General features: G+C 43.3%; 1 protein-coding gene across 4 annotated transcripts in view; it reads left to right on the forward strand.

Annotated features, from left to right (window-relative positions):
- XYLB (xylulokinase) overlaps positions 1 to 21,495 on the forward strand; it is a 125,784-nt gene that overhangs the window by 48,294 nt on the left and 55,995 nt on the right. The window lies entirely within an intron of this gene.

The raw sequence follows: 21,495 nt of genomic DNA on the forward strand, positions 1-21,495 counted from the left end.
TAAATGACATTCTTGGCTATGCAAATAGAAGTCTGATTCTTAGCATATACCAGTTTTAACTGGGGAGATGAGTCTCTCGGAGTCAGTCTGAAGATTATTTCTTGAGGTATTCTGGCTATTTCAAAATATTAGTCTTCACTAATAACTTTTAAACTAGAATGTTTGTTAAATGAAAAGAAGGATGGTCTTTTAATTAAGACAATAGACTTAAGATTAATACATCTGTGTTCAAGTCCTGGCTTTGCCATAGGAATTCCTGTGTGACTTTGAGCAAGCTACTAGGCCTTGTCTATACTTAGAGGTAGATCAGAACTCCAGAGATCAATCTTCTGGGGTTCAATTTAGTGGGTCTAGTAAAGACCTGCTAAATTGAATTCCGATGGTGTGCAGTGTAGTTGTATGCAGTGTTGTAGTTGTGTTGGTCCCAGGATAGTAGAGATACAAAGTGGGTTAGGTAATGTCTTTTGTTAGACCAACTTCTGTTGGTCATCTTGTCTCTCTCATCAATAGTAAACTTATTACCTCATCCACCTTGTCTCAGCTGATTTCAATTGTTGGGAATTTAGATCTGCCCTACCCTTGCCCTTGATCCTTGGATTACAGCAGGGGTGGGCAATAAATTTTGTAGGGGGGCCACTTCACCAATTTTGGCAGTGGTTGCAGGCCAGTCCCAGAAGCAGCAGGATCTTAGGCAGAAGGGCGGGGCCTTGGACAGAAGGGGTATGTCCTTGTCAAGGGGAGGAGACTTCATTCATTACTGTGCTCCTAGGCCAATTGGAGGCTTCGGATGGGGGAGCGTGCGAAGTCTCCCGCCCCTGCCCAGCCCACGGGTCATATCTTGCCTACTGCTGGATTACAGTCATAGTTGTCCTATTGAGGCAGACTGGATTGGATCCTGATCAGACCCTACAAATGCTGCTTTTCAATTAACTAGAGAGATAGCTGCTGAGTTACAGAAAGCATCCCTTCTGCCAGGGTGTGGTTAGTTTGTTATGGCAGTATCCGTTATAGTGGCTACTGCTTCAGAACTGCTTGGACACCACAGACTTAGAGCGGGATCAGGGTTTGGTTGTGCCAGGACAATGGCATATACGTGGAATTTGATTTTCTCATAAAATGGAAAGAGAGAGGTCTAGTAGGAGGGAGTTATATTGTAGAATGACCACAGGGTAGGGCAGCAAGGGGCCAGAGATTGGGACTGCTATAACCCCATTGGGATGGTAGAGATGGAGAAAGGCACAGCCATCTACACTGGCGTGCATAATGTTTTAGGGTTGCCAGGTGTCCAATTTTCTACTGGACAGTCTGTTTTTTTGGGGCTCTGTCCAGTAAAAAAATCCAGAAAATACTGGACATGTGCAATGTCTGGTATTTTCTGGTTTTCCGACTGGGCGCCTGGAAGCCTGGCATGGGGAGTGGCTGGGAGGTGGGGCGCAATTGGTGCTGGGAGCCCTGGTTGCGTGTGAGGAGGAAGGGCAGCCCGGTCCATGCTCCTGTGCGCTGGTTAAGCGTGTGCTGGAGCTGCAGCCAGACTGACTCGCGCTTCACCTGGACCGTGCCGGGGGAGGGGGGAAGAGGGAGAGAGTGCCCTGGGATTTGCACTGCCCACTCCCCAGTGGCTGATATGCTCCTCCCCCCTCGCCTCCTTCTGACCGGCTGGTTGGTTCTCCCCCACTTCTCCCGATCTTCCCCGGCCAGCCCCACTGCATCCGCCGCCAGCCTTGCTTCTGGCGGCCAGTTCTCCCCTCCTCTCCTGATCTCCCCCGGCCAGCCCCGCTGTACCAAACCCCCGCCGCCAGCTCTACCTCCCGCCAGCCAGTTCCTCCTCCCAATCTTCCCCGGCCAACCCCGCTGCACCCCTTGCCAGCACTGCTTCCAGCAGCCAGTTCTCCCCTCCTCCTCAGCTCCCCTGGCCAGCCCTGCTCCTGCTGGTGGCCCCCCTTTCTTCCCCCCGATCTTCCCCGGCCAGCCCCACTCCGCCCGACCCCCACCGACTAGCTCTGCTTCCCATTGGTTGCCCCCCAATCTCCTCTGGCCAGCCCCTGTCCCCCCCCATTGACAGCTCTGCTTCCCGCCCCCCCCTTCCTCCTGTCCAGTCCCGCTCCCCTCCCGGCTGGTCCCTCCTCCCTCTCCACCTCCCCCATGAAGTGTGTCCAGTATTTTTTTTAAGACTACCTGGTTACCCTATAATGTCAAAAAAAAAAAAAAGTGGCTTTGCGTTTTAATTTAATTGCACGATATGCTCTTTTAGTTTTAAAATATGGATTGCTGTATTATGCAATAAGTGCCGAATTGCACATGTAAAAAACAAACTAAGTAGTACAATGTCCCATACTTAAGTTTGTATTTTTTTAAGTAAAGTTTAGTTGTTCATTTAAAAAAAATTAAGTTTAGTTAAGTTTTTGTTTCTTTAGTTTGTTTGATGAATAAATAATGTCCTTTATGATTGAGTATTCAATAAATGTTCACCTTTAAAAAAAAAATTCCCTGGTTTAACACCCTAATGAAATGTGCTGTGCACGACTATGGCTATCTATTATATATTTCAGAGAGTTTGTCTGTTTGTGTGTGTCTGTCTGTCTGGCCCCCAACCAGGGCACTTGTACCCCTGCCCCAGCTGTGCCCCCTGCAGCAGCCATGGGCAGGAATTTCTCATCTGGCCCCAAGCTGCTGCCCTGAGAGAGCACTGGGGTTGTCCTCTCTCCCCAGGGTAGCCTGCATACTTAACCCCTCATTCCTATCCCCGCCATAGAATAATGATTTAAATGAACAACACACATTATTTTGACTTAAGGAGATTTAATGCTGGATAAGTATTCTAGTTTACTTTCATTTTATGAGTTAATTTATCAACTTTACAGGAAAACGAAAATCCCCTTTCTTTCTGTTGCAGCACCAGTTTCTAGAAAAACCATAGACACACTGAGAATTCATAGCTTGTTTATTTAGTTGTGTTTCCAATTGCACCTATCTAAACTTTAGATGCATTTCATACTGGAAAAAAAAACTTTTGTAGAAGTCTTAGAACAACCCTGTACTTGCTAAGAGAGAGAGAGAGAGAGAGAGAGATGTCTGTATACAATTTGTTTATTTACCAGGAGAGGGCGGTAGATTCCATCTCGTGATTTAATTTAATTAAAACTAACATATATATACTTTTTGTATGTCAACACTTTTTAAAACTGGGAGAGTCATCAGGTGATGCTTGTGAGAGATGTTAGACCTTGTATCTGTCATGATTTAAAGGCTTTAATATGTTTGTCATTGTTTTCCAGTTGTTCCAATCCTTCTCAGATTTAAAGGGAAATGATTGAGCAACACCCTATATCCTGTTAGGATTATTTATTTGGGGCATAGGTAGAGCATTGCTAACTTGGAACAAACAACGGAAACTTGCTCAGCTCCTGTTCTTTATATTCTCTGATTTAGCGATCTGCAGAGATAAGGTGAAGACTTTGTGTTCCCTTTTTTCCTCTGGGCTTTGGTTGTACTGTAAATATCTTCTGTTTTGTCCCATCGTCTTTGAAATTTAATCTCAACTCAACAATTAGAGTTCAGCGACCAGATCCTAGACCTGTCTGATGTATAGATTGGGGATCTGTTGTGATAAAGCACTGGTACCTCTTATATATCCTCTAAAACCAAAACTATGAGACTTTTATAGAAAACTATGGTGTGTGTCAGGAGATTGTGTACAATATCACAGCTGCTTTAAAAGTGTCAGTAGGTTCAGACTGGTTGAGCAACCTGTATTGCTTCTAAGAGGGTAATCAAGTACTTGTCCTGTTCCCATGGAAGTCAATTATAAAATTTGCATTAATGTCAGCAGAAGCAAGGTAAGACTCTTACTTTAGCTGGGGATAAACGATTTAGCTGATTCTTACCATTTTAGGGAGCTCCAACCAGGGTTTCTATCCTGGTTTTAGGGAATCCAGTGTTAGTGTCAGTGTCCCTTGCTAAAATAAGTAATATAGGGAGTGAACCCTATGCTTGCCGCCAGCTGAGTGAAGTATATTTTAGATACTGAAAGAAAACTGTACACAAGGCAGGAGGTATGGGGAGGGAGTTACTGTGATGTTCACAGACCCAATAAATATAATGACATTTGTGTATTCAAAAGTGCCCAGCAGGGCGGTATAGTACTGTAGCTTTCTGACATTGTTGTAGTGTGATTATTAGTTTAGGTTTTTAGGAGTCTGATTCTCACTATCTGTCATCAGAAGAATAATGGAGATGGATATACTGTTTGGAGCTTTTTACGTGAAAACACTTATGTTTAAGACCCTTTGTCTGTATTTATTACATACTAGAAGATTTACCCTGGTTGGGGGATGCCACACATGCCTCCTGATGGCGATCCCCAGACCTGGTCTGCGGGGGGCTGTGCATGCTGGCTGGTTGTGCTGAGCAGCCTGGCAATGCTGTGGGGAGGTGGGTTGGTGGCTCCTCTAGGGTGTGTCTAGACTACATGCCTCCTTCAACGGAGGCATGTAGATTAGCCAGATCGGAAGAGGGAAATGAAGCCGCGATTAAAATAATCGCGGCTTCATTTAAATTTAAATGGCTGCCCCGATCTGCCGATCAGCTGTTTGTCGGCAGATCGGGGGAGTCTGGACGCGATGCCCCGACAAAGAAGCCTTTCTTCATCGACACAGGTAAACCTGGTTTCACGAGGCTTACCTGTGTCGATGAAGAAAGGCTTCTTTGTCGGGGCATCGCGTCCAGACTCCCCCGATCTGCCGACAAACAGCTGATCGGCAGATCGGGGCAGCCATTTAAATTTAAATGAAGCCGCGATTATTTTAATCGCGGCTTCATTTCCCTCTTCCGATCTGGCTAATCTACATGCCTCCGTCGAAGGAGGCATGTAGTCTAGACACACCCCTAGTGAGGGAATTCTGCACTGCCAGCCCCAAGCAGTGCTCTTTGGTGGGGGGGGGAGGGGAAGAGTATGGCAATGGGCCAGAGGGGCTCTTCTCAGCGTGGTGCTGGGTCCGAGGGAGTAGGGGTTTGGGGTAAGGGGCCACTTACCTGATCCGGTGGCAGGTGAGATGGTGAGCTCTTTGTGGTGCGGCTGCCCCCAGTGGTGACTCTGAGAATAGCATCCTGCCACTCAGGTTTCCTGGCACAACCTAATCCTGACTTTGCTTTAAGACAGGGTTAGAGGAAGCTGCATATCAAATTTGGTGGTTCTAGTTCTTACCATTTAGGAGGAGTTCTTGCACAAACAGACTCGTAGACAGACAGACTCACACAAGAGAGAGGCACAAATATTTTGTGTGTGTGTGTGTGTGTGTGTGTGTGTGTATATATATATATATGAATGAGAGAGAGAGATTGCACTATCCTCTACATGTGAAAATCCATTGCTTATGTTATGTTACTCGTGTGGATAGTACACTTGGTTGCTTAAATATTGATGACTCTGGTACCTGGCACGCCCAAGTTTTTGCTCTTTTGCTAAAAACATGGAAGATTTTGTTTTCTAAACTGCCACGAGTTAATTGTATTTGAGATCTGTGAAAGTGCATTTCTTCTGACTGATTAAAGAGGATAGTGACATCTACTAGTTATAAGAAAAATCAGAGTGCACCAGTCTAGGCTCGTTCTAGGGTTTAACTTTGCCATTGTCGCAGCAATGTGATTGAGACTCTCTATTTCAAAAGAATCCAAACAGAGATCGGGGGAGGGCAAAGTCCAGTGCATCCAGTGGATTTTCCCTCCTTTCTACAATAATGTTTTCAACCTTTGCTGAAAGGTAATATCTCTCCTTGTGTTTTAAACAAGTCTAGGGCAGTGATACTGATCTGTGATTTGAGAGCTGCTGGCTTCTTTTTGAGGTCTCATCTATGACTCTTATAAAACTTTACCTCTTTCTACTGAAAAAATGCTGAGCATAGCTGCTGAGATCCATCTTCCCTCCCAGCAGTGAGTAGGAAAATGGAGGGAAACCATACTATACTGTAGTAAGACAGCTACACAAAATATTCCTGGAGGAGATTAGACATTTGGGCAGATTATTGTTCATGATGCTGTGTCATTAAGTTCCAACAGTGTGACATGGATTATCCCATTTGATTATAAGGTGACTTCCTGGCTCTGCATTCTTCTTGCTATTTTTCCTTCAGCCTATAAACAAGAATTTCTTGATAATGGGTCAGTGTGAGTTATTGGTAAAACCTTCAATGGCCTCTGTGTTTGCCTATAGTTACCATCACTTGTCTTGTTTATAGGAAACAGTATCTATCTTCTTACTTCATAAATTATCACACGCTTTTGGAATACCTTCATTCCTAAAGGTACAGTACTGATGTTACATTCATTGGGGAAGAATCTGGCTGCTTGAGCTGTAATTACGTATGCCTTCTTTCCTAGCCGAAATAAGGAACCCTGTGATGGAGCCATTTTTTATCTGCATACAGATTAAAGTGATATTTTTGCCCTGAAGGATTTACATTTCTCAAAGAAAATCAATAATAAAATGTTGTGTTGGCTGCTTACTTGTTTCTTGCTGTTGCTCAGAGTTCAGATATTGTTTCAGCAGCATGTGTGTGGGTGGCTCCTGTGTCTGAGGACCATTGCTTGGGGAAGTAAATGAAAACAACTTAAAATAGTTTAAGATAATGTAGTGCTTTTGAAAGCAACTAAAGCCTCTATTTAACCACTAAATATGCAGTGCAGGCTTCCTACAGTGCCCTTTGCTAATACACCTCAGCTGTTCTCTGTGGGGAGAGGCTTGTTAGCTCTAGAATTGAGAGAGGTTAGTTTTACTTTCAGTGGGAACAAGATTGTGCCTTTAATTAATATGAAGCCGGTGTCAAAAATCCAGAGGGTCCCAAATCTTTATCAGTGAAACAGCACACCAGGGTCCTAGCTGTAATGTGTGAACCAGCTTTTCAGCATACCATATCTTGTATCTCACAGGCCAGCAAACATCTATCAGGTAGCAATGACTTCTGGTCACAATTGACCAGGGCTGGGATTTGAACCAGTGACCTGGAGGTCAAAAGGTTTGTTAGCTGATTACTAATTCCTTGAGCCCCCTACTCCACACAAACAGCTGTTTTTTAATCTGGTAGAGGGAAGTAACAGTCAGTTTCATTTTTTTTAGAAGATTACAGATAAAATACCTGCCAAGGAAGTGACCTAATGTGTTATAGGAAGCAGCCTTTGTGCACTAGAATTTTTTGCATGGATTGTCTTGCTGGGAATTCGTTCTTCTCTCGTTATCGTCAGAAAGGAAACGCATCTAAAACAGAAATTCTGAACATTTAAAGAGACTGGAAACTGCGTTATTTGTCTGTCTTTTGACAATTGATAAGATGGTCATTGTCTGAACAATTGCTTTAATGTTAAGTCAGCACAATGCTGAGTATTTAAATGTGACATGCTCAGATGGGGAGTGATTTTTTTTTTTTTAAATTCTGTTTTGGTGGGTACATTATTCACTTAGGCTATGTCTAGACTGCAAGCCTCTTTCGAAAGAGGCTCTTTCGAAAGATACTTTCGAAAGAGCCTCTTTCGAAAGAGAGCGTCTAGACTGCACGTTGAACTTTCAAAAAAGCGGCTTGCTTTTTCGAAAGAAAGCATCCAGTGAGTCTGGATGCTCTCTTTCGAAGAAGCCCTATTTACATTGAAGAACGCCTTCTTTCGAAAGAGGAACTTTTGAAAGAAGGCGTTCTTCCTCGTGAAATGAGGTTTACCGCCATCGAAAGAAAAGCCGCGTTCTTTCGATTTAATTTCGAAAGAACGCAGCTGCAGTCTAGACGCAGGTGAGGTTTTTTCGAAAAAAGGCTACTTTTTTCGAAAACCCCCCTGAGTCTGGACACAGCCCTAGCATGACCATTTTTTGGGAGGCTGTCTGTGTACTTAGTCTGCTAGGAAGCTGCAATCTGTTAGGGAGTGTTTTCTCCAGTGTATTTGCTAGTACTTTTTCCAGTCAAGTTTTAGCTGATTCTGGTGATGTGGTCCCTATTCCTTGTTTCTTAGGGTATTCCATTGCATAAAATATTTCACTGTTAGGAAGCTTTCAGCCTGTATTTTTTTTTTCATAAAAGCGACAAGGAGTCCTGTGGCACCTTTATAGACTAACAGATGTATTGGAGCATAAGCTTTCGTGGGCAAAGACAAAAGCTTATGCTCCAATACATCTGTTAGTCTATAAGGTGCCACAGGACTCCTTGTTGCTTTTGCAGATCCAGACTAACATGGCTACCCCTCTGATTTTTTTTTAATCTTTTCTTTAAACCCCCTTTTTCTAGTTAAACCTCCACATAGCACTGTAAGTACCTCCCCTTCTTGGATGCTTATAGCATTCATAAAATACTACAGTTATTGTAGTTCTTACTTGGCTAAGCTGTACATATTTACTACTTTAAACTTTCTTCCTGTGACCCTCCGTCTTTTCTGTTTTTCTTGTTTACATGTGACGAAAGAAATTGGGCTCCACTCAGTTCCCCCAGAGATTCTCCTATTGTTCCAATTGTCACAAACAGGTCAGATTTAATTCCCTATTTTCTCATCTCAGGTGTCCTGGTTTTTGTGCACTTGTCACATTATATGTCACTTTTAATTTATAGATCTCAAAGTGCTTTACAACTTCCCAAACCCAGAGTTGGCCCAAGAGAATGTCTTTATAGAAAGGGAATCATACCCTTTCCTCCATATGCTTTCTTTCCTTACTTATAAAATGGAATTTAGATGAATTCATGGTTTTGTTCCTTCAGACTGGGATGTGGTTTATATAATTATAGGGTTTCAAGGGACCTTGAGAGGTCATCCAGTCCAGTTCCCTGTGCTGATGCAGACCCAAGTAAACTTAGACTATCTCGGACAGGCGTTAGTCTAACTGTTTCTTTAAAACCATCAGTGTTGGGGATTACACAACCTTTCTTGAGAACATGTTCCAATACTTGACTATTACTGTTAGAAAGTTTTCCTAATATCTAACCTAAATCTTCCTTGCTGCAGACTAAGTTTCTTGTCCTACTTTCAATGGGCGTGGGGGAACAACAGATCAGCATCCTTTTTGTATGAAGACTATTATCAGTTATTCCCTGACCCCAGTCTTTTTTCTCAAGACTTACTATGCCCATTTTTTTTCACCTTTCCTCTTAAAGGTGGCTTTCCTATAGTCCCTATCCAGCTTGTCCACATTGGTCTTAAATTGTGTTGTCCAGAACTGGACACAGTACCCCTGCTGAGGCCTCACCAATGCCAGGTATAATAGGACAATTATCTTCCATGTCTTACATTCACAGGGTGTTTTTTGCCCATTTGTGTTCTGTAATCTTATGTTAGCAGCAGAGTGATGGTGCTAAAAATTGATTTATCCTCGACAAACTATCAGTGAAAAAATTATTAGAAATCTTTCCTTGAGCCCATGTTAATCTACTGAACACAGCACAACAGAACAAAAACACTGCAGAAAGCTTCTCTCAGTAATAACGTACATATATAAATATCCTGGAGCTTTTCTAAATGATAAATCAATTGAACATAATTTTAGATTCTAGAGATAACCAAATCGTGTTCAAGTCAATCTGTTACCCAACGTATAATGATGTTTGCTATTTATATTTATAATGAACACTTATTATTTAGAATATTTAATTATGTTCAATTTTAATTTGTAAAAAGAAAGACACCACCAGTTTTGAGAGCTAGTTTAATTTACAGTATTCCCCTGTGGGCAGCTAATGGGCTGCTTGGTATATTTGCAACAAATGAGAATCCCTGTAGCACATGCAGGCTTTGGGAGCTGTAATCCAGCCCCATCCTCTTCTGTCTTCTCCCCCAATTTGCCTTCTGTCGGGTTTTGAAAGGACTAGGGTTCTTGGAAGACAACCTGTGGATGTCTTCCTCAGTTCTTGTGACTCTGGCATGGGGTGGAGATTCTCCCCTCATCAGAATTGGGGCTATTAGAGCTCCTTTTCACTATTCCAGTCTGTTTACCCAGTGTACAGGGGCTGTTGTGAAGTTAGTTTTTAATCTTATGTAGGAATCTTTATTTAGGCATCCAAATAAGCTCCCTGGGTTGAGCTGCTGTAAGCATAGAAATTCTGAAAATTAGATAACTTATTTCAGTCTATTCAGTGGTCATCTTGGAACATACAAATAGTAGTTTAATGTCCAGAATCAACCTATGTAATGGCAGCTCTATAAACAGTATGCGAGAAGGTGATTGCTGATCTCATAGAGTTGCTTAAATGTACATCTAGGGTAAAATTTTTGAAAGCACGTAAGTTCAATTTTCACAAGTGTAAGTCCATGGGATTTGGGCTCTTACCTCAGGTTGTCACTTCTGAAACATTTTATTTTTGTATATATTTTGATCAAAATTGAACTTTTTACAGTTTTGAAGAGGAGCCAAAAATTGTTTCCAATATTGTGTTCTAAATATACTGGTAATGAGAAAGGAGAAGTGCTTGAATGATCTCTTCCAATTAAGAATGTTTCTAGTTAAATAACTTACCAAGGACTGAACACTTGTGCTCCAGACATTGTGATATCGAAGCTAATTACTAAATGTTTAATTTTGCTCTTGGATGTGGATATTGGGTACCCACAGAAGTCCCAATAAGCATCTGAGGTCAGAATTTGGCCCTTAAAGTAGAATGCTAGAATGAAGTACTGCTGAATTGTGTTTTAGAGAAATTGTACATTCTTCTTCATGTGGTCTCTGCGTATTCCCATTTTTGTGATCAGGAAGCTTCTGGAACATATTGGAAAACAGTGTCCAGTGGGATCTCTCCCCCACTCACCCTCGAGGTGCTGAGGGTATAAAAGGGGGAGTGGTCTTTCTCAACACCAAGATGCAGCAAGCTTTGGATCTTATATAATGACCTCAATGTTTTCCTCCTGGTTTATTCTTATTCTATGTCCTTTTGGGTCAGATTTTACTTATAGTTTGTTGTTTAGTCTTGTGAGGTCTGTTTTTTAAAATGAAGGCAGGAGATATCTGTCTGTTACAGGCTGTAGGTCCTATTTAGAATTAGAGCTGTATGAGGGGCTGTGAACTTGTGATAACTACTCTGATGTTCCCTAAATACGCTGATAGATTTCTCTCTTTGGAGGAAATTTTATTATAGCATTACTGGGCTCCTGACTACTTACCTCAAATTATATAACTAGCTCTTGGTACTAAGCCAGGAAGGAAACTTTTTTCAGGTCCAGTTTCATCTGCACCATGGAGAGGATTGTAAAATAATGTTAAACTGTTCAGCCACTAGTTGTCAATGTGTTTAACATACCTTATCTAAGCATACAACAGATATGCCTGGTAGTCGTTGAAGAATATAATGGACAACACATCTGGTGTACCTCTCTGAGAAAGGAGCTCTATAGCCAGTCCATATCTGGTACAGAAGCCTGACCTACTAGCAGCAGCCCTGCAATCTACTGCGTACTTGACGTGCGCAGTGTCTAGGATTGCGTAGTGTGTATATTCATAAAGCTCATAGATTATGGTTACTGAGATAGAACCTAATGATTATCCCCCTTAAGTTGCTTTCTTACAGAACAAGTGGTCCTCCCTACAGCTACACCCTAACTGTCTTAAGATGCTTTGAATTTCTAGTAGTGGTCTGAAAGAGATGGAATGGCTGTCCATCCTTGAGCTTCACTTACGTTCAGAGAGGCATGTATCATAATTTGCATATGCAGAGAACTTTCATTTATATGGTCAAATCACTGGGAAAACTCTTGTAATAATTATAAACTTAAAAAACAACAAATGGTCTGGTAGCACTTTATAGGCTAACAAAACATGTAGATGGTATCATGAGCTTTCGTGGGCACAGCCAACTTCTTCAGATGACTTCACTCATAATACCATCTACATGTTTTGTTAGTCTATAAAGTGCTACCAGACCATCTGTTGTTTTTTAAGTTTATAATTATTACAAGTTTTCCCAGTGATTTGGCCACTTTCTCATGTGAATGCCAGATGCCGGTGTGTAAGATTGTGGCCTTAATTTCCAAACTCTTGAGCAGTCTTGAAAAATTTACTAGAAAGCTCCTTTTTAGTGAACTTTATCCATTCTCTGGAAATGGACTAGAAAACACGTTGCACTAAACTGAGATGTGGAGTAAATTGGTGTCACTCAGTGAGGCAATCGGGCTGTGACTACTTCTACTAAGCTCTGAAATTTGTCCACTTTATTTGCTTCATCCATAGAGCCTCTCCATATGGCCTGATGTTCATCTCTACCACATCTACTATATAAAAATTGGCTGAAGATGCCAAGAGTTTGCAATTGCTGAAACGTTCTGAGGAATGAAGTTTTCATTTGTTAATATGGCAAAGTTGGTTTTAATACTTGTGATTACACCAGGGTCCTTACTGCATTGTCAATTAACAGGAATGGAAACAAGGTCAGAATTGAGGTAGTTTGCAGGACCTTAACTCCAAATGTGGCTTCAAACATTTTAATATTGTTTTGATAATACTTTTCTAAATTAATGCATACATATTTATACCCTTGATTTAATTAACGTCTTTTAATGGGAACGTTTGTTAATTATCACTCTACCACTACAATTAGAGATATAGGAAGATATCTCTTTCTCTGTTGTAGCAGTTGGTGCAACTTGAGTTTCTGATACTTAACAGTCATGCCAAGAATGCCTAGGAAATGTTAAGTAATAGATAGGCTATCCCTAGCCAACTTGCATTCTTGAACGTGTCTGAATAAGAGCAATTATCTCAATTGAATGTAGTATTTTAAAAAGCAGCTCTATCCATTTTACTGCCACTCTTTGCAGTTTTTCCTAACCCCCCCTCCCTGTTTATTAATTAATTGCCTGAAATAATGCCAGTAGATCTAACAAGGTTTGTCTAAAGCTTGGCTGCACAGAGAAAACTTCATGTTCTTCTTCGAGTGCTTGCTCATGTCCATTCTGATTAGGTGTACGCGCACCGCGTGCACGGATTCCGGAGCTTTTTTCCCTTAGCAGTATCCATAGGGCCAGCAGGGAGCCCCCTGGAGTGGCGCCGGTATACCGGTGCATATATACCCCTGCTGGCCCTCCCACCCCTCAGTTCCTTCTTACCTCCCGTGACAGTAGCTGGAGCATGCTTCAGGCTGATAGCCTATCTCTTAGCAGCTTATTTCTTATCTGTTGTATTATAGTTCTGGTTGAAGTTTTTATCGAGTTAAGTAGTTGTTAAGTGCTCTAAATATTTAGTTAGTTAAGGGAGCAGTGGAACCCTCCCGTGAGGGGAGGGCATGCCAGGGCCCCAGGGCTTTAAACCTATGCCCTGTGGAGATCCCCACTCCGACTGCTTAAAGTGTCTGGGTGAGGCCCATCGAGCTGAAAGCTGCTCTATCTGTAAGAGCTTTAAGCCCCGGACCAAGAAGGAAAGGGACTCCCGGCTGAAACTCCTGCTAATGGAGTCGGCACTGCAGCCTCAGAGCGAGGAGCGGCCTCACTATGCCCGCAGCGCACCGTCGGCGGCACCCCCGTCGGACAACAAGGCACCGAGGCACAGATCGCAGTCACCGGTGCCGAGGGCCTCCAAGAGCTCGAGGGGACGCTCGGTAGAGAGGAGTGCCCAGACGGTGCGCCCTAAGGAGGGATCACCTGTCTTCTAAGTCCTTCAAAAAGAGGCGCAGCCCGGACAAGGGCAAGAGCCCAGGGCAGCCCGTGGGGCTAGGAGAGGTCCGTCGGCCCTCCACCCCAGAAACTTTTGAGGCGGCCCGGGACCTCATTCACATGGCTGTGGATGAAGGGGAGGGCCCGGTGCCGCAGGAGCGGACCGCGCCGGCACCGGCCACCGGCCTCAAGTGCCCCCCAGCAGGCTATGGCCGGGTCGTGGGACCCTCTGGGTGAAGGGCGGGCCTCGGCCGAGCAGCAGTTTTTCTCGGAGCCGGGACGAACACCGGCACCGACCCCGGGTCCCTTCCCGACGGCACCGGGAGCGAGTGCGCTTGCGGCGCCGACGGCACCGGTGCAGGGTCCGGTGCCGCAGACGGCCCCCTGGGCGGTGCAGGGCCCCGCACCGTACTGTGCGCCACCTGCGGTGCCACAGCAGGCGCCCCGCACGGCACCGACGCTGATGCCTCTCCCGGCACCGATCCCTGCTTACTCCTTGGGAGCGCAGCAGCAGAGCGCAGCGCCGCTGCACATGACGGCACCGGAGGGTTATGTACCGGCCTATCAGATGCAGCTGGGCGCGGTACCACCGCAGCAAAGGCCTCCACCCTGTGCGGTGCACAGGGGCAAGCCATCGGCCACGGCAGCCCAGTGAAGGGTGCAGGCTTCATCGGCCCCTCCCTGGTCAGCATCAGAGTACTTTTCGGAGTCGGAGGCCGAGTCGGTGGCTTCGGCCAGATCTTCATATAGGTCACGGCCCCGTCATAGGTCCCGCTCGTCGGTCAGATCATCTCACCGGGAGCCGGTGGACCAGCAGCAGTGGCAGGGGCAACCCCAGTGGGCTTTCTGGACACCCTGGGCATACCACCAGGCCCAGGGGCCTCCCTCTACGGGGCCGGCAGCGGGGTCATCCCGAAGGAGTAGCACTCTGTCCGCCACCCCCTTGATAGCCCCCCCCACCTGGAGGCAGCTCGTCTATGGTGGCGATGCCGAGACCTCCGGTTATTGGTCAGGGGCAGGGGGCTATGTCCCAGCCAGGCGCAACCTATGTGGACATCTCTGCCCAGGGGGAACCAGGGCACAGATAGCTGAGGAGGAGGCAATCCCCTCAAGGGAGTTCTCATCATCTTCACCAGACGAGGCCCTGGCCAACCCCGCACCCCAGCCCCCGTCTATGGACTCCAGGGCGCACCAGGAGCTGCTCCGAAGGCTGGTGGTCAATCTTGCGGTCCAGCATGAGGAGGTTCATGAGGACTTAGATCCTATGGTGGACATCATAGTGGCAGCGGGCCCTGGTCGAGTGGCACTCCCACTGAATAAAATGGTGGACAAGCTGTCTAAAACTCTGTGGCAGACGCCGGCTTCCATTGCACTGACCCAGAAGGGGGTCGAGAGAAGGTACTATGTACCCCAGGAGGGGCACAAGCATCTTTTTACCCACCCGGCTCCGGGATCCATAGTGGTTCAGGCCGTTGGGCAGAAGGAGCACCAAGGGCCTCCAGGTCCTACCCTGAAGGTGAAGGAGCCTAGGAGATTGGACCTACTTGGCCGGAAGGCCTATGCCACGGGGGGCCTCCAGCTACGTATAGCTGCGGAAACAGGGCCTGGCCACAGCCTCCCTAAGGGTGTACCTGGCGGCCATAGCGGCCTTCCACGCCGGGGGTGCCAAAGGTCTATCTTTGCCAATCCCTTGGTTAAAAGGTTTCTAAAGGGAGTCGACAGGATGATGCCATATGAGAGGCCTCCGGTACCGGCTTGGGACCTTAACCTGGTCCTGACTGCCCTTATGAAGCCCCCGTTTGAGCCCTTGGTTTCATGCTCTTTGATACATCTGTCCTATAAGGTAGCTTTCCTCGTGGCCATTACCTCGGCCAGGCGGGTATCAGAGCTTAGGGCTCTCACCTCAGAACCACCTTACACGGTGTTTTTTAAAGATAAGGTGAGGTTGCGTCCACACCTGGGGTTTCTTCCCAAGGTGGTCTCACGCTTCCACATGTCCCAAGATATTTACCTGCCAGTGTTTTACCCCAAGCCACACGCGTCGCCCAGGGAACAGGCTCTGCACTGCCTGGACGTTAGGAGGGCGTTGGCTTTTTATATAGATAGGACACGAGAGTTTCGTAAGTCAACTCAATTGTTTATTTCAGTGGCGGAAAGGATGTGTGGTCAGCCAGTCTCGGCGCAGCGTATATCCTCGTGGATTACTTCCTGCATTCGACTGTGCTACGAGGGCGCGGGTAGACCACCGCCGCGCATAACAGCACATTCCACTAGAGCCCAGGCAATGTCGGCGGCGTTCCTGGCCTGCGTGCCGATCTTGGAGATCTGCAGGGCAGCAACCTGGTCATCGGTGCACACCTTTGCAGAGGATTATGCAATCACGCAGCTGGCCAGGGAGGTTGCTGCCATCGGGATGGCAGTTCTGTGTTCTGCAGAATAATAAAATAATAGTTAGTCACCTTCCGACCCTGCCTCCGGAGGGGGGACACGGCTAGGGACTCACCTAATCAGAATGGACATGAGCAAGCACTCGAAGAAGAAGAAGAGGTTACTTACCTCGTAACTGTAGTTCTTCGAGATGTGTTGCTCATGTCCATTCTGCATCCCACCCACCTCCTTGTGTCGGAAGGAGCCGGCAAGAAGGAACTGAGGGGTGGGAGGGCCAGCAGGGGTATATATGCACCGGTATACCGGCGCCACTCCAGGGGGCTCCCTGCTGGCCCTATGGATACTGCTAAGGGAAAAAAGCTCCGGAATCCGTGCACGCGGCGCGTGTACACCTAATCAGAATGGACATGAGCAACACATCTCGAAGAACTACAGTTACGAGGTAAGTAACCTCTTATTTCAGTGGGATGAGGATAAAAAGGCATTTACTGAAAAGAAAGCTATTATCAATTTAGATGAAATGTAATCAAATCTTTAATGGCTTTTAAAACATTTTTTAATTTTTGCTCTAGATAATAATTTGAATTAAGTTGTTACTATTGTTAAATTAGTTAAACACTAAATTAAGAAATGCAAATACATTGGATTTTGGGTTCAATTCATATTGTTTTTATTGATGTACTATAGGTTAGTGGGGTGGAAAAATTCCAATTATATCTGATCTGTTATTTGCAGCACAAGTTCTTGACTCTTCATTAAATGGAATACATTAACTTAAATGCTTTGCTCAGTGTGAGAATTGGAGAAATTACCACTAATTTATATCTCTTTATCGAAAAAGTGATGTAGTTTAGATGTACCCCTAGAAACCTCTTGCCTCTTCTGTTGTTTAGTCAGAAGTTTGGATTATTAACACTGTGTAATTATTCAGGATTTGAGATTTCATGTTTGGCAATTTACCTAGCTGGCATCATCAGAGGACGATACATTGAACTTTAGAGTGAACAGTCACAGGAGACTTTGTGAGGTAAGAAGAATTGCTAAAGGCAACTCCATCATGTATATCAGTTTACTTAAAGATGTCCAATGGTGTCTGTTTTGCCAATTTTAAATACTAGTAGGTGGTAAAAGGAAATGCCAATTTGAAGTGATATAAATTTATAGTTGATCAAAAGACTTAAAAATAAAGCCTGTACTCTACTATCAGAAATGGATTTTATACCAAATTGATATTAATGCCTTCGTTTATGTTTTTAAGACTCAATTCTGTAAGGTGCTGGGCATCTCCTACAGAGTTCCTGATATTATAAACTCTGAAATAAATATGGGTTGAAGGCACAACATCTCAGGCGCCTTATGAACATAATAAATATGTTAATCATGGCTGATACCATTTTGAATCTGGAACAAAATGGTTAGGGGATTCATTTGTACAGAAGTCTTTGTTTCTTTTGGAAGCTAATGCATTTCTCTTTAAACACTACCAGAATGGTGGTAGAAAACAGGATGAAACTGCTGCTAGTTACATTGGTAATATTCTATTTATTTTAATAGAGAGGAACAGTATAGTATAACTAAGAGAAAAATGTGTCTTATAGTTTGTGTAACAGGGAACAGAAGAGATGTCCAAATTCCAGAATCATACAGATGTGACTCAGTCTGCAAGCATTTGTATCCACATCTCATAGTGTCTCTTTGGGGCAAATCTTTCTGTACTCAGATAAAATTGCCATTGCAATCAGATGCATTTGCCAGAGTATATTTTGAGAGAGGTATGCATAATTCTTTTATAACTCTCAACCTGCCTAAGTGTGTGTTGACAGAGTATGGGTAATAGCAACTGACCCAGCAGTCGGAAACCTAACAAGAAGAAATTCTCAGTGTGTGGGGTTTGTAGAGAATGAATGCAAATCCAATTTAATGGTTCAAAATTTCAAGAGTCAATTTTCAGTAATAGTGATATGACATCAACATTATGTGTGATGGACTGGGAGATAAATTTGGTATTGAAGTGAAAGATGTTTAAGAGGTAAATTTGTATCTAAAGGGTATGTCTTACACTACAGAGTTTTTTTCAGAAAAATGGCAGTTTTTCTGAAAAAGCTTCAATTGCATCCACACTGCAATCATGTTCTTTTGTAAGAAAATCAAAAGAACAGAGGGGTTTTTCTGTCATTGGTAAACCTCTTTCTAGGAGGAAGAAGCCTTTTTCTGCAAGAGCTCTTTCAGAAAAAGGTGTGTGTGGACGAGGAAGAGGAAATTCTTTCATAAGCAGAGGAAAGAGGAAAAAGCACAGCTGCACTGGTGACCACTCTGTCCATAGTAATCACAGTTTAAATGTGACATAGTGTCCATTCAGTGTGGGTTCTATCTTTCGAAAAAGCAGACCGCTTTTTGGATGCGCATTGGCAGAATGGACGCACTCTTTTGGAAGAAGTTTTTTTGGAAGATCTCTTCCAGAAAAGCTTCTTCTGAAAGAAGCCTGAAGTCAAGATCAAGTCTCAGATCTTGATTAACATTGGAATAAGCTTCAGGGCAGGTTTGGGATAAATACTCCCTTACCACGATGTTTGAAATTATTTTGCATTTCTTGAAGCATAAGAAGGGCTTTTTAAAATTTTGTGAAGGTACTTATTCCCTACAAACCCCCACACATTGAGAATTTCTCCGTTAGGTTTCCTCACATTTGAAGATCATAACATTAAGCCAGTTTGCTAAGCTAGGAAACATGCTGTAAGCTACTTTCCTTGTCACCTAGAAAGTAGTGAGCCTCTTGCAATACCAGAATTCCATATTCATCAGCCAAAATACAGTATCTGTGTTCCTTACCTCCTTGCTTACCTTTTGTAATACTTCCCAGTGCATCCCATGTATGAAAAACCCTTTGGCATTTCTAGGTCTCAATTCAGTTGTTCTGTGTCTCTGTGGTCTTTAAAGCAAATATAAAAGAAATGCATGGTTATGGAAAAATATCTTTAATTACCCAATACATTATTTGGGATTTTCCAATGAAAACAAGTGGAGTTCAAACATAACTTTAAAATGGGGTCCTTTTGACATAGCTATATTGAAAAGGTTAAAAAAGTCAGCGGGTCTGGAATGAACCTTTTGTCTGATGTTGTGAAGTATGCGTGCCTAAAGTAGTACATTGAAAAAGTCGATTCAAATAATTTCTTGGAATGAAAACATTTCCCTTAAAGCTGCTGAAGCTATTGATGCTTTGTAGAACCATTCTTAGTGGTAAAACCAATTTTATTTTAGGAGGTATTTAACTTACATATCCAGTTTATTGAAAAATAAATTTATGACTTCCTCTCATGTCTTTTCATTCCGGATTTGTCTTCACTTTCTTCCTCTTACAACTTTGTCATTATTTTGGACTTTTAAAATTTAAAAATAGGGCTTGTTTTATTGCTAAATATAGCATTGTCATGTGATTCAAACAGTGGTGGGGTATGGCTTTTATGTGTCTTCAAGAGCTCAGAGAATGATAGAAAATAAAGAAAAGCAAGACAAAACACATTTATTGCAGAATCTATGGTAATGGAAACAAAAATCCTCTTTGTGTTCAGAGAAGAGATATTACATAGGAAACAGCAGTGAAAGCTGCCTTATCAATATGTCTCAAACCTGACCTTGAGGAACCTCCTGTAGAAATGAGCATGGTTCATTCTCTCTGCCTGTTTAGACCTCATTTCAGAAAAGCTTTTATGAACATGCTTAATTCTAAGGACATGAGCAGTCCCATTGACTCATTGATGTCAGTGGAATTATTCACAGTAAGTTAAACATGTTATTAAGAGCATTGCTGAATTTTGCAGTCTTAGTTGTTGGTCTTTATGTTGAGAGTTAGCAAAAAGGCTGAGGTAGTGACAGATGTTCACCAATTTCTTTCAGATACTTCACTGAATAGCTGTCATTGGGTACTAACAAATTTTGGTCATTCCTGTCCTGAGCCAAGTTCTTCATATCAATAATCTGTTAGGGTATGTCTACACTACCACCCTAGTTCGAACTAGGGTGGTTAATGTAGGCAACTGAAGTTGCAAATGAAGCCCGGGATTTGAATTTCCCGGGCTTCATTTGCATATTGACGGGTGCCACCATTTTTAAATGTCCGCTAGTTCAGACTCCGTTCCCACGGCTACACGCGGCACAGACTAGGTAGTTCGGATTAGGCTTCCTATTCCGAACTACCGTTACTCCTCGTGGACGGCTTTTCTGTGTGTGTGTGTATCTGCCCTGAAGAGCTTACAATATAAATAGGTATGATGGACAAAGGTTAGGAATGTCTAGAGGCAATAGGTTCTGTATCACATTATGAAAGTCTGTTAGTCCTCATTTTGATATGCTTTAATTCTTTTTACAATCATCTGTGTCCCCACCGGTGATGAGTAGCTTGTGTTGATTAATTTAATAGCCATTTCTTTAAGCTTACAAGGGGAAATTATATTTTATGAGCTTTTTATGTCACAGGAGAAGAAAAACTCAATAGCCCACCTTGAAGGAACTTTGTAATTTCTGCATCAGACTCTTAATGAATGTACGTAGCATTTCTTCAACCTGCAATTTAAAGGTCTTGAGACCTTTTTTCCAGTTTCTAAAATGTAACTGGACAAAAGTCTACTTTTATTTTCTCCTCTTGAATAACATTTGTATATTAACTATTTCTGTCTATTGTGGCTGCAAGCCAGTCTGAACCCTTAGATGCCATCCTGTGTTATTTTGCCTTATTTGGACAGCTACATCTTAGACAGTCTATCCAGATTTTTACAGATTAATTTACAGCATGATGCACACATTCAGTGATGGAGCTGAAACTAAGGGAGAGAAGGATGATCTAACCTTGTCACTCAAATGGGTCTGGAGACATATTTCTCCATTGGCTTTTGAGTTGTGCAGGAAGTCAGTAGCATGTTTAATTACTTTTGACAAAAGAAGAATGCCTAAGTCTTTTAGCTGTATTACATTATGCCAGTTATAATAACAGAACTGTGAAGCCAATGGCCTTGCTAGCAGCCTTTTGATTAGGATGCTGTGTTATGATGTCTTGGGTTTCAGGTACAGCTCTCAAATGCAGCGATAAAGCTCACATTGAGAATAAGTGAAGGCACAATTAAGGTTCTTATTCAAAAAACCACTTAGTCTATTGAAGTCAGTGGGACTTAAGGACATGCTTAAATGCTTTCCTGGAAAGAGTTGTTTTCTCAGCAATCAAGCAGGTAACTTGCTTGTCAAAGAACAACAATGATGCAATTAGCAGATGTTAGTAAAAAGTAAAGATTAATTTGAGACAGCATTTGCACATGGAAAAGGTACAATATTAAGAGTCATAATTATAATTAAAGTTGCCCGATATTGTCAAATCATAACTTCTCAGAATAGTTATAGACAGGGATGAAAATGTCCATACTTGAAAGTAAAACTGGCTTTACGCATTGAGCTAGGTCCAGAATTAGCCCTTGTTCACTGCCTGAATGTGAATTTTTAATTTATTGTTTTGGAATAGGA

Source organism: Pelodiscus sinensis, chromosome 2 (assembly GCF_049634645.1).
Source record: "Pelodiscus sinensis isolate JC-2024 chromosome 2, ASM4963464v1, whole genome shotgun sequence".
Lineage (NCBI taxonomy): Eukaryota > Metazoa > Chordata > Testudines > Trionychidae > Pelodiscus > Pelodiscus sinensis.